The sequence below is a fragment of the Chamaea fasciata genome, unplaced genomic scaffold (assembly GCF_029207755.1).
Source record: "Chamaea fasciata isolate MVZ Bird 193981 ecotype frontalis unplaced genomic scaffold, bChaFas1.0.hap1 SCAF_4, whole genome shotgun sequence".
NCBI classification, from domain to species: domain Eukaryota; kingdom Metazoa; phylum Chordata; class Aves; order Passeriformes; family Sylviidae; genus Chamaea; species Chamaea fasciata.
The window spans coordinates 36,319,118-36,332,171 of NW_027094089.1; the positions used below are offsets into that span (position 1 = coordinate 36,319,118).

General features: G+C 39.6%; 1 protein-coding gene across 1 annotated transcript in view; it reads right to left on the reverse strand.

The window, feature by feature from the left end:
• KIAA0825 (KIAA0825 ortholog) overlaps positions 1-13,054 on the reverse strand; it is a 248,846-nt gene that overhangs the window by 205,656 nt on the left and 30,136 nt on the right. The window lies entirely within an intron of this gene.

The window sequence follows — 13,054 nt, forward strand, 5'->3', positions numbered from 1 at the left end:
GGTCAAGATTATTGGTTTTGGTCTTAGATATAGACATAAAAGTAGCAGAAATGCACATTTCTGGGTTTTCTCTTCCAAAGCAATGCTAGAAAAAAAGAAAGGGAAGTTCTCTAAAGCATAGTATGTCACCCATCTCAATTAATAGCACACCAATATGAAATCGTTCATGGATAAAGTGTTTTCTTAAATTCTTAGAAGCTACAGAATACCCCTTCGCAAATAATTCAAACACTTGCAACACTTTGGGATGTAGCTGAAACTCAGTCACTTGCTAGTGAAAAGCCTGGATGTAAACCAAATACATTTCTTAAAGCACCAAGGAAATGTCAGTCTTTTAATATAAAACTTAACAGACGTTACTGCAATTAAAGACACTAATTAAAAGTAGAAGTTAAATGGAAACCATATAAACAGCACTTTACAGGACTGAGATAAAAAGAATACTGAAAGTACAGCTCTTTCTTCAAGTATGATACTACTTACAATAGACTTGGTCACACACTCTCTTTTCTCTTATACAGGGTTTACACAGAATGTGATTTTGACTCCATTCAATACCTAAAACTCAAACTCATCTTTTGTTCAACTGTCTTGTAGAACAATCAATGATTGGTGTAAAATGAACTGTATAATAGATATATATACATATACTGAAAAAATACTAACAGTTTGGAATAAGATAAGAGTTTTCATAAAATAGCTGCACAATCAAAACTGTGTATTTATATTTAATCTTAACTCTTTTCCTTAAAGGACAGCCAAAAGAAGCTTGTGTTCCCTGGAAAAAATATCAGTATAGTTTACAGACTAGTCACTGCTTGAAAAATTCATCAAATGAAAAAAATCACCTTGTAAACATGACAGCCTAGTTTTCATGCATGCATTCCTGTAAGACTTCTATGTCATAATTCTTTCGTTCACTTGTCAAAACAAAGCAATTATTCCTTTCAGTCTTGGTTTATAGAAGAAAAGCAACATTTGATTATTCCATTTTTAAATACTATTTTAGATGGCTAATACTAATTTCTCCTTCTGAAGATCTAAATCCAAAAATGTTTCAGAAGAAAAAAAAGATCAAGACATAAATTAGCACAATTGTGAAAAAAAAAATTTACTCTTATTTAGCATAACCAGAGCCAGGGCCTTCAGTGCACCCAAAGACTCTAACTGATGATCTGAACTCTAAGCAGAACTCTACAACCAACTTGCTGCCTGCCCTCCTTGTCTCCCTTGGGAGTAGCAGGATGGGCATCAGCTAGCAAGGGCCCTTCCCTGCCATTCGGATTTTTTCTCCTCCTCTCCTCTTGCTCCAAAGAGCAGACAGTCGTTGGTGCTCTCAAAGAACCAGTATGATGCAGCACTCCTCTGATGGCAAAAGCCTCAATGTTTGTTCTTTAAGAAAGAAATCAACGTCTTAAAATTCTTATTTGAAATAGTATAGGAGAGAACTCTTATTTGAAACTCCAAATTCTGTCAAAGTATTTTAGCACCACTCTTTTCTGTAAAGGAGATTAATTTAACCCTTGTTATGCTGCATAAAAAGTAACATTCCATCATATCTCAGTTTACCATTATGATGAACTATTGTATGTTTTAAGACAAATGGTCTTAGAGAACCTGCTTCAGCTGCAAGTCTTTAAGTCCCTGTCTTAATAGTCCTAGTCCTTTTCAAAACATATTAGAGGACTGTTCATAAACATTGAAAGGACGTAGCTGTCAATCTTTTCAGCAGCTACTCAAGAAATTTAATCTATGTACTGTTCAGCTTAAAAAGAAATATTTTTCAGATCTCTTATTTTAACCGGTGGTATCAACAAAATCTAACCTCACTGTAATAATTTCCCACTTCTTACAAGTGTAAATTATGAAATTATTTTTACCAAAAATCATTAGGTCTATTTAAAAAAAATACTACACAACACTCAAGTTAATACAACAGATACTTCTTGCTTTTAAAATTCATAATCTTTACCATTGAAAAGCACTTTTTGTGTGTGTGTGCTTTCTTTTTCAATGTCAATCAAATGGAAGAAATCTATAAAAATTATATTTAATTCCATTTGGATATTTCTTCATTCTGATTAAACAATTAAATTAAACATAACTGTAAAAACCTTCCAGTACAAACATACATATGAAATTCCATGGGATTTCTATGATCAATTTGTAATATTTATATTTACTATAATAAGCCTTTGTTCTCAGACATACAGTTTGTAAAAGCAGCATTTAGCTAAATCTTGAACAGAATTTTTTATGAGCACATCTGTTGAATATGCACATCTCAATGTACCCATAATTTGAGGGACATGTCAAACTGCAGCACTGAAAGTATAGTGAATTAGCCAAATCATAGAAGCTTTTTTCTGTTATTGCTTCTTATCTTACAGGAGATAGCTCTTTATTACCCTAACATCCTTACAAAACTAAAAGGGGATGAGAGAATTGACAAGATTTTTCATCACCCAGCTTATGCTTTCAATGAGACCTTAACAATGATTTCCTTTATCTAGCCTGAGTTGCATAACTCTTTCCAGCCGCTTTACAGCACAGATGTCATCTGCAATCATACAGCAGGCAGTAAGAATGATGACAGTAGCCTGAAATACTACTATTCAATGAAATTCCTACTGCTCTGTATATTTAAATAGTCTGAATATTAAAAATTATTTTGAATACCACATAGAGCATACACAAGAAATCTGTTTAAAACCATAATTTCTTGAGCTCTACTCTGACATGGTAAAAGCTTTTAACCCAATTTTCTGTGGTAAAAATCCTTTAAAATTGTTCACAATTTAAAATATTAGTTTAAAAAAATCTTTTAAAATATTTAAAATATTTGTAAAAGAAAAGGAAAATTTAAAATTCTCTCTGTAAAAGAATGTGACCCATTTTTGTTTCTGCTCATATATATTGAAGATCTCTACTTAAATTTTCCAAATTGCCTCTTACCTATTTTGCACACTTTGCTGAAGCATACACAACGTTTACAGAAAGAATACCATACTGTTCCAGTAAAAAATGACATTTAATGCATACAAAAAAAAACCCCAATGAAATAGAAACATCAGTCTTCATGATGGTTTGATTTACTAAATATTTTGAATGCCACAAATAACTTTGAAACAAATTTTACTAAAATTGTCTTGCAATGTTCCCCCAGCAGACTTTCCAAATTCGCTGTTGTCATAAACTTAATTAACATTTCAAATTAAATGCTAATTTTATATTCTTAAATTATTGTCCACCACACACTTAAAACATTTTCCTTCACATTTTTTAAGAGACATTCTAAATATCTATAATTAAATACTCACTTATAACCCTTTTAAATACCTTTTCCTTCCAAATTCTGCCATAAGACTCACCAAACAAGAGAACAGGAAAAAAATATAACTAACAGAGTCCTCACTGTGGATGAAACAGAAAGCTATGCCTTCCACCTAAAGCTGTAATATCAGAATGCAGTGCTGTGATCTAAGGCAGCTATATCAGCCCTTAGATCATAATATTATCAAAAACGCCGTGAAAATGCACATTTCTGACAAATAGCATATGCTACTATTTTTAATATCTGTAGTTTTTTCAAACTACATAGCTTAGGCCTCTATTGTAGGCATATGCACATGCCACAATTTATAACTAAAATCCGTGAGTTTTCCCTCTTGTCTCTCCCCAGTTCTTTGAGCCACAGGAAGAGAAATGCTGAGAACAGAAAAGAATTAGCACTGCTTTTTAAGATTTGCTGCTGCTTGGGACTGGTAAAAAATGTTCAAAGACAAGGAAAGAATTCTCATTTACATAAACTTAGTCAAACACTATTGGTCAAAGGCAGTGACTTCAAAAGAGCAACATGCCATCTGGAATTACAAGGAAACTCCTGAGTAGTTATGTCAGAAGAAAGGAATAAAGGATAATTTAATTTCATAACCTTCAGTAAAGAAGAAATGGCCATTTTCTGAGTAGTTATTGAGAGAAACAGTCCTGTATCATTTTCAGTTCTCAGCTGGTTACCCTAAAGCTGGAATCCCAGTGTATAATCCATGGCTCAACAGCTATAAACAAGCCATCTGTACTCAAGAAGCCCACAAGCATTAAAAGTCTTACCTCTAAATCCAGTAGCTTTCCCTACCTCCTTACTAGTCTATATGGTCACTAAAATCGTAAATGTGCTAACACATAAGTGTGTCTGTATACAACTGCAACTATTTTGTTTTCCTTTTCTGGTTTTCAAAATTCAAGATGCTGCTTCTCAGCCCTTTTTTTTCTTTTTCCTTTTTTTCTTTTTTTTTTTTTTTCCCTGGTGCCTGCCCTCCTGTTATATGTAATAAGTCTGGAGTTTTTTTGAAAAATGGATAAATCTGGCGCAATGCGGTCTTCTTTCCATGTGGTATAAAACCTTACAAAAACACATTTACTAATCAACTTTTCTGCCAATGCCACATACAAACGCAGGACAAAATTACTTTGCCTTTGTCACCAATTAAGACTACATCGATCAATCTCATTGTCAAATTATTATACTTTATGAATGATGGATGTTTAAAATGATTTCCAAATAAGACAATAATTACCAATAAGTAGACTAAAGTAAACATTAAAGCATAGAAAAGAGATTCTTAGAAGTCTAATTAGAAATATCAACTCAATATTTTCTTAAATTCTTTTTAGCGAAAAAACAACAATAGAGGTTATACGGGTTACAGCTATTGAGTAAATTTTGCATAGAGGTGTAAGAAAATGTCTAAGACCAATAATTACTTCTTCCAGAAAGACTGAATGGCACTGGTTTTTCTCCTGAAGAAAAAGAACATAATATATATATATATGAGACTAACAGTGCATCCTCTACAGAATTGTCTTTCTAACTGCAGCAATAAGAAGTGCTGTTTAGGTATAATATTTGAGTTTTCTTATTTTGTGGCACTTAACAAACTCAGAAAGAAGAGGCAATCCTTTATAAGATCCCGCCCCAAATCTCTCACAGAACTATGCTCTGAAAAGCATCTGCCACAGCATTCCTATCTTGCTCATGATTAGTGTCTAAAGCTGCACAGATTTGTAAGGACTACTCCAAAAGAACTTATTTTTAGCACACTGGTAAAGAACCAAAAGCATACTATTTTCAACTAAAAACCTTACAAATACCTATTAGCTACTTCTAAAAGCCTTTTCTTTTCTTGTTTATTGGAAAAATCCTCCATAGTAACACAAATATAACGCAATACACTTTAAGGACAAGGGTATTTAAAAGACAGAAATTTCAAGACTTTTAAGGTCTTGTTGTTCAGTAGATCAGACACAGAGTTGATGGAATTTTAACAGGAAATAGCTTTCCAATGAAACTATTATATTTAAAAATACTTACAAAAAAAGTCTGTGACCACAGCTTTTAAAAGGCTTCAGTCCCTTCATTCCCACACACTCTATTTTCTTTCATTACTACTCAATTTAAACCTGAGAGCATGAGAGATGTCCATTTTATAAAAATGAAATACAGAAGCTCTCCACAGAAGTGCCCCTTAAATTTTCCCAAGTTTATAGCCACATTCTTAAGTTTGTTTCGTAATTTAAATGTACTGGATTTGGGGCTCTTTTCCCAAATGCTATTATTACTGCTATTAGCAGTACTACACAAGGTCATATGAAACATTTTACTAGCCATGAAATTTCGTTGTTTTTTCTTTTTTCTTCTTTTTTTAATGAAATGTTTACCTTTTTTACTGCCATTACTCAGCTTGTAAAGCTTGATGTGATACTGCCTAATGCACAACGCATCACAGATTCTACAGCACAACGCAGTCTCATGTTCTTATTCAGCTATGTTTTTCACTTCCAAAAGCACTGCTAAGTATCTATTTGCCTCTCCTTAAGAAAAATACCTCATATGTAAAATAATTACAATCTAACTATTTTTACAATGTTGTTGTGTTTTAGGAATCACTACTGCAAACCCTCCAAACCATGCACTGATTCACTCACTCCCCCTGTCTCCTCCCCCACTCCCTGAGGCAGGAGGGAGAGAAGAATTGTAAAAAGCAAAGCTTACAGATTGAGAAAAGGACAATTTACTGGAAATAGCAATGAGATCAGAAATGTAACAGGAACAATGCCACACAAAATACACAACAGTTGTACAAGAAAGGTGATTGATTCATACATGGAAAAGCCCACCACACAGAAACCTGCCCTGAGCAAATGACCACTACATGCCCCACCCAGAAGAAATGCCATCCCCTTGCCCTCAGTGATGATGTGAGGTGGTAGAGGATAACCAGCAGGTGCAAGCCATGACTCATCCTGGCCGCTGCTAAAAACAACTCTGTCCTGGAAAGAACCAGGATATTATCCAGCCTTTATTATGCACCATTTAATTTATGCCCAAATCCTACACCTTCCAACAATACACATACAGCACATAGACACAAGCATAGATACCATTTCCATCACCAATGTTTTTTGAGTTCATTGAGACTGTGACTGTAAGTTCTATTTGCTCTGCATGTCTTCCAGAGCAGGAGGGCTGGTGTGCTGTCAGGCGGTTGCAAGCTGCATCACGAGCTCATGATGAGTGTATCTGTATGGTAGTTATGCCATTCAGCTACTAATATTATACAACAAAATGTTACAGACTGCTCTCACCTAAAAATCAAATGTACACATCATGTTTCCCCATCCAACTGCATTATGCAACAAGTGCACCCAGGTCCTTGAGCAAAACCAGACCCACTGATGAGTTTTTGCCATTGCTTAAAGCAGGACTAACCCAAACTCTCTCCCCTAACACATTCCTAATAAGCACCACAGGAACTTTATCCCCTTCTTCGGTATGAGATTTGATTGGGTAGGGCTAGGTCAACTCAAGGTTAACTGAATTGATTCTAGTGTTAACTAACCAAGTGGCCTTTGTTAAGTGCAGACCTCAGTGTCTGAAGGTCTAACCACCCTTTGCTTTCAATGTGGTTTTTAACAGTCCCCTGTATCATTCAATTTTCCCAGAGGATGGTGCACGACAGGGAATATGATACCACCCAATACCGTGCTCTCTGGCCATGAGGTGTATTAGGCTGCTTTTGAAATTAGTCCCGTTGTAAAACTCAATTCTTTCTGGGGTGCCATGCTGTCACAAGACTTGCTTTTCAAGGCCAAAGATGGTGTTTCAGGCACTGGTGTGAAGCACAGGGTACAGCTCCAGCCATCCAGTGGCTGCACTGTCAGCACTCAGGGCCTGCCTTGGCAGGTTTGCGGGAGTGCGATGCAATTAACCTGCCAAATCACCCCATATTTATATTTTGACCATTGTTCACCATACCATAGGGGCATTATCCACCTGCTTGCTTAAATGCACATTTCACTTATGAATAACCTGGAAAATAGTATCCATCATTAAGTGCACCCCTTATCACAAGCTCATCATTATGTTGCATCTCTTCCCTGATAACTGATGTGTCCTGATGGGCCCACTGCTTGGAAATAATTCCCATTTATGCTGCTAGTCCAGGCCCACCCAAGATATTTTAATCTCAATGGCCCAATCCACCTGTCCATTGCTGTGATGTTTTCCAGTAGCCCAGCTCTTGGGGGTGTGTGGATCTACATGATGTATTTTTACAGCCAGCTTCTCTACCTGGGCAATGAGATTCTGCCACAATTAAGCAGCACAGATCAGTTTACTTCCGCGCTGCCAATTGGTCTTTTTTCCACTGGTTTAGCCATCTCCACAGGGCTTTTTTTGCCATCCACAAGTCCGTGTAGAGGTAGAGAGCTGGCCATTTCTGTCATTCAGCGATATCTACACTCCATTCCAGTGGATAAGTCCAAGGCAAATAGTGGGGCTGTGTTTTCAGCCCTGGGGCAGTTGATGGCAGGTATATTAGATATCCTCCAGGTGAAAGCAAACTGTTGCAGGCACTCTGCTCCAAAGGAAGGGAGAAAAACACATTAAGCAATACTAATAATGGCAGAACTTTGCTGCCTTGGACTGCAGTTCATATTGAAGTTCCAGCACATACAGCACAGCAGAACTCAGTGGTGGTGTGACTTCCTTCAGACCAAAACAATTCTGTCAGTCTACACTCTCCACTGGACTTATGCTGCCATATAGGGCTCCAAGGGGTGAGAGAGCCTCGCTGATCACTCCTTGGTGCTGTGATTCATGAATCATCTCAGGGGTGGGGGCCCTAGTTGGTGTGATATTGCCAACACTGCATTGTTGTGGTAGTGACCTTACCTGCTATTCTTCAGCCCTCAGCACACACACAGCAGAAGGGTCCTCTGAAAGACCAGGTAAGGTATTCAGCTACGTAATGTCCTCTGTTTCTACAGCAGTGTGATTGATTGACACTGACTGGATGCCAGGCACTCACCAAAGCCTCTCTATCACTCCCCTTTGCAGCTGGACAGGGGAGAGAAAATATAACAATGGTTCATGAGTCAAGGACCAGGGGAAATCATTCCCTAAACACTATCATGGGCAAAGAGGCTCGAATTAGAGATATTAACTGAATTTATCAGTAACAAAATCAGAGCAGGATACTGAGAAGAATAAGATCTCAAAGAACACCTTTCCTGCACCCCTACCTCTGTCCCAGCTCTACCCCATAGTGGCTCACAAGGGGACAAGGAATGGGGGTTGTGGGCAGCTCATTACACATTGTTTCTCCCTCTGCTCAGAGAGAGTCCTTCCACTATTTCCACAAGCAGTTCCTCCCACAGGAGACAGTTCTCCACAAACTTCTCAGAGCTGAGTCTATCCCATGGGCAAGAGACCTCCCCAAACTGCTGCAATGTGGGTCACTCTTGCACTGGGCTCAGTCCTTCAGGCACAGGCTGTTCCAGCACAGGTCTCACATGGGGTCATAAGTCCTACCAGGAAACCTGCTCAAGCATGGGCTCCTCTCTTCACAGGTCTGCAGGTCCCTGCCAGGACCCTGTTCCAGCACAGGTTTCCCACAGGGTAACAGCCTCTTTTGGGCATCCACCTGCTCCAGTGTGGGTCTTTTCCATGGGCTGCAGGTGGATCTCTGCACCCCCATGGATCTCCAAGGGCTGCAAGGGCACAGCTGCTTCACCATGGTCTTTGCCACGGGCTGCATCTCACAAGCTGCTCAGATCAGGCACCTGGAGCACCTCCTCTCTCCTTCTCCACTGATCTTGGTGTCTGCAGAGTTGCTCCTCTCACACACTCTCACTCCACTCTTCTCTGGCTGCAATAAAAATTCTGTAGTATTTTTCTTTCTGTTCTTCTTCTTAAATATGTTATCACTTAGGCATTACCACCATTTCTAACCAGCCCAGCCTTAGCCAGAAGTACATTCATATTTGGAGCTGCCAAAGACCAGCTCTGCCAGATGCTGAGGAAGCTTCTGACAGCTTCTCACAGAATCCACTCCCTATAGTCCCTGCTTTCAAAAGAAGGTCATGCAAACCCAATACAATCAGCTATCCTATAGTCCAATTATGCCCTTTTGGATCCTTGAAATACGCTCTTCCTGAGGATGCACAGGGCTTCTGGGCCACTAACAATGAGGTGTGTTTGCCATCCATTCCCAGTCAAGAGTCACTTCAGCTTCCAGTACAGTCAGCTGTCCAGCTCCCTGTCACCTCAAAAACAGAGATGGACGCTGCCCCTACATATCTTGATGACATCAGGGTACACTGTGCATCGGTGTCAACTAAAGACTTAGGTTCTTGTGGGTTTGATGTGCCAAGCCATTGGATCCACACAGTCCATTAGAGCTGATTGTCCACATGGATGGAGGAAGGGCCTTTCTAGTTCTGGTCATGGTATTCGCTGCTATTTCTTGTAAATATGAACTGGAGAAACTTCCAAGAGGATTGGAAATAACGTCAGCCCTTCGATTCTGTTTGAGGACTTGGCCACTGGAAACTTGAGCTGTGTTTATCCTTGAGTTTCCTCTGATGTTTGTTCTTCCTCTCAACTCATGTATCTGTACAGCCAGGGCAGAGGTGGATTTTCCATCCCACTTCCACACATCCTTTCTGTGGTCACACAGCAAAAACCACAGGTTACCTTGTGGTTTGTACCCTCTCTCTTGAGCAGAGGGGTACTTGCCCCCAACAGCAGACACTCTGGTCTGTAATGGAGGAGCATGGGACATTTCCTCTCTAATCTGCTCAAGTCTTTTGAGTCTGTCCATAGTCTTGGACAGTCTTTCCACAGACAAGGTGCAGGGTGGTAGGAAGGAAAAAACATGATCATCACATGGCTGGAGTCAGGTAGTGAAGCACTGTTTGTTCTCCTCCTTTCATGGACATCAATGCCAATGAGTTGGTGCACGATGATTGTGTGCTCTATACAAACTTCTGCCACATGGATTGTGCACACTGGACCTCATCTGGATCTACAGGGGATTGCACATTATTTGAATCTCTAGAGATTACCTCCAGCACAGCCAGTTCTCTCAGTATTGGGTACCTACCTCCATGGTGTCACACCTGCCTGGGTGCACTACTAGATCATCCCTGAGAGAGCACCTCTCTCTCACACTTGACAGCAGTCATCTGCAAAGGCTGAGAGCTTCTGTCTTCTTCCCAATCCCCTTGTCAATGCCCACATCCTGGGAGAGGGATGCCAGCTGCTTGGCCTCATTACCATCTAGTTTCATATCGTGAGCTGTGATACTGCAGCACTGGAGCAGCCAGGTCGGACTGGCAGCTGAAATCTTGCACACTCTGCAGCTCTCCCAGGGACAGGGATTGGTGATTATCTCTGGCCCTGCCTCTTCCTCCTGTTCTGTCAGCATGGGCTGTTCCTGCAGTTCAGCTGCAGTTTGAATGGCCACAGTGGCTGTTGGTCTGATTTCCTCCTCTTACTCCTGAGGTGTCTAGTATCAAGCAGTAGCCAATAAATAGGAACCAAAGCCCAGCATGATGCATAACTGCTTCCCTCTCTGGGACTGCCACAGCATTTTTCTTTCAAATATTTTGCCACTCCATCATGGTCCTGCAGTTGTTCAGAACTTCAAAATCATTGGAGCAGAACAGACCTTCAAATGCTGGCCCATTTTCTCCCACATTTCATGCCACTTATAGCTATACACCCTTGGTGCAGATGATCTTCTTAAAAATCTCTTTCTTGACTCTAAACATGGTGAAAACCACACTGAGGAGACCTGGCAGACTCAGCAGCGTCAATGTGCTTTCCTTAACATCCAAAGGGAATTCAAAACTCTCAAAAGCTGTTGTAATAGGTGTGAAGGAGTAAAAGGGGGTTGAAAAGGTGGGGAAAAATCTTCCTTCCCTGTTCCCCTCACAGGCTGGGTATGATAACTAAAGAGTTTCCAGAGGTTACACCCAAGGCCAGGGCAGGAGTGGAACACTGAGCACATATCCCAAATTATTACCTTGACCGTGATGTTATCATGTCATGAACTGATATCACACACTACAGCAACAAAGCAATCTTGATCCCTTTCTGTGCTCTGAGAAAAGAGCACTATGTTGGACACACAGTACACACACAGAAGTATATACTGGGTTAGGTACCACACCTACCTGAACAGATCACAGTGTGAGCAGTTGTTCTGTACCTAATAAAACAAATGCTTAGACCAAATTTGTTTCAAACCCACTCTGGTCAGATATATTGCAATCTGAACCATTTGACCCTATGCTGGGCACCAAATAAGGTTGATCCAGCTTAGGAATGGTGTCCCCTAATTTAGCACTCACACTGAATCACTTTAAACCAAGCATCATCTGCTCACTCGCCCCTCCCCGTGCCATGAGATGAGGAGGGGTATTGGAGGCACAAAAGGTAAAGATTATGGGTTGAGGTAAGAACAATATACTGGAAACAGCGATGAAGTAAGAAACTAACAGTAACAGCAACAGTATCAATAGCAAGGTGTACAAGAAATGATTCCCATGCAAAAAAGCTCACCACATAGCAATCTGCCATACATGAACTACCTCCACACTACCGTCAACTGGAAGAGATGTCTTTTCCCTGCCCATGGAAATGCAACGATGTGAAGTGGTAGAGCATAACCACCTGCCTACTGCAAAAATTACCCCTGTCCTGTCTGTAACCAGGACGTAAGTACAGCAGAGTATATATACTGGAGTACACACAATCTAAACTGTGTTAGGTATTTTCAAACTTGCATGACAAGTTCCTGTTTGAATTGCTTGCTTGCTTTCCCCAAACACCACATCCAGGAGTAGCTTCCTAGTCAGTCTCTCACCCAAACCTTCAAAGCACGCAACAGATCAAATCAGAATTCTCTTAAGGACTGAACACATAAGAAACTTTCACTGCTCTCACTCAAAATGCACCAGCAAATTCATGATGAAGCCCAGAAAAGACAAAGTATTTTGATTGTGAATATTTGATTACATAGAAACTTTAGGAAGATAGCAAAATTGACTAAATAATCTTCAAGGCATCTTTATCACTTCTTTTCAGAAAAAAAGCTTTTCATCATAGCATAAGTGACATACCACCTACGGTAACACCTTTCTCCTCAGTGTCTACAGCCTATTCTCCTTCACAGCAAAATTTGTGAAATGAAGTTAAATTTTAGAAGTTTCCTACTGTTTTTTATACCAAACTCTTTCTATTTAATTAATTAATTGCCTTCTCAACTTCTGTTCTTGTACTTGACTTCTTTTGTATTCCTGCTTTTTAGTCAAACTTTCCAAAGAGAATGAGGCTTATGAAACCATTGCCTGGGTATTTGTTCTCCAAACTGCCTCAGGCACATCCTCCTCCCAATGCAAACAAGTTTTACAAACAGGTAAAAAACTCAGAGATAATTTAATTTTGTAAGGTTCCAGGAAAATAGTTGCATAAATGGAAAAGAAAATCCACGCAACTGACTGCTGAATTAAGCCAGATTCTGTAATGCAATATAAGAGACAAAAGTCTTAAAACACCAGGTATTCCTAATTAAAGGTGCAATCATACTGTGATGCTGAAAAACATGGAAAGTGACCACCATTGATCCTTAAATGTCAGGGGCAAGATGAAGTTCATAGTCCATGAAGATGAACAACTAGTATCAGTCCTCCTGGAGAGATCACAATA